This window comes from Protobothrops mucrosquamatus, unplaced genomic scaffold (genome assembly GCF_001527695.2).
Source record: "Protobothrops mucrosquamatus isolate PMUCROS unplaced genomic scaffold, P.Mucros_1.0 scaffold45, whole genome shotgun sequence".
In the NCBI taxonomy this organism is placed as follows: Eukaryota; Metazoa; Chordata; class Lepidosauria; order Squamata; family Viperidae; genus Protobothrops; species Protobothrops mucrosquamatus.
Genome location: NW_015386427.1, coordinates 6291526 through 6292533, shown reverse-complemented (window position 1 = coordinate 6292533; position 1008 = coordinate 6291526). Strand labels below are relative to the sequence as shown.

Here is a 1008-nt window from a genome sequence, read left to right as displayed (position 1 = left end):
ATAGGCACTAAGAGGCTGATGCTAGAAGACAGGGGTGGAACGCCCTGATCTTCCACTGTCACAACCATCCTGTACTCAGCCACCTGCTCTCGATCTAGGACTGCACCAACAATCAGGGAGTAGTAGTTCTTGAATGTGGACTCGAGTTTGAAGGGTACTCCAGTGGGCCATAAAAAACATCTTACATGTCCATTGGTACCAGAATCCTTGTCTAAAGCACTGATAATGGCTACCACAGTCCCTGGTGTGGAATCTTCTGGTAATGGCACAAATAAAGAATTGACAGATACTTCAGGAATATTGTCATTTATGTCCAATATGTCAATGAGAAGTTTACATTGTTTGGACAATGGAGGACTGCCTTTATCTTCTGCAACAATATGAAGTTCATAGAAATTTGTGTCTTCATAATCCAATTTTCCAATCACCGAGATTTCCCCAGTATCAGAATTAATATCAAATGTATTTTTAAAATGTAGAGGTACTTTATTACTGAAAAAATAACAAATTTCACTATTAATCCCTTCATCTAAGTCTGTTGCATTCAGAATAATAACTAATGACCCACTAGCTGTATTTTCTAGCAATTTTATCCTGTAAAGCGATTGATCAAATGCAGGAGGGTTATCATTTCCATCCAGCACATTAATGACCAGCTGAACAGTTCCTGTGAGTTTTGATTCACCCCCATCAGTGGCTGTCAATAATAAATGATGCACAGGGCTCTCCTCCCTGTCAAGTGGAATCTTCAGTTCAAGTAGTATAGAGTTGCTCTCATCTTCATCACTTCCTGAATCAAGAACAAAATGGTTATTCATGCTGAGCTTGTAGGTTAACAGCGCATTGGTACCAATATCTGCATCAGATGCTCCTTCTAATAGGAACTGGGTGCCAGAGGTTATCAGTTCTGCTATGCTCAGGATCTGTTCCCTGGCAGAGAAGACGGGAGCATTGTCATTCATGTCTTTGACTTCCACCTCCACATGGAAGAACCTCAGAGGTTTCTCC

General features: G+C 40.9%; 1 pseudogene; it reads right to left on the bottom strand.

The window, feature by feature from the left end:
- Positions 1-1008, bottom strand: part of LOC107283620 — a 20163-nt pseudogene that overhangs the window by 17796 nt on the left and 1359 nt on the right.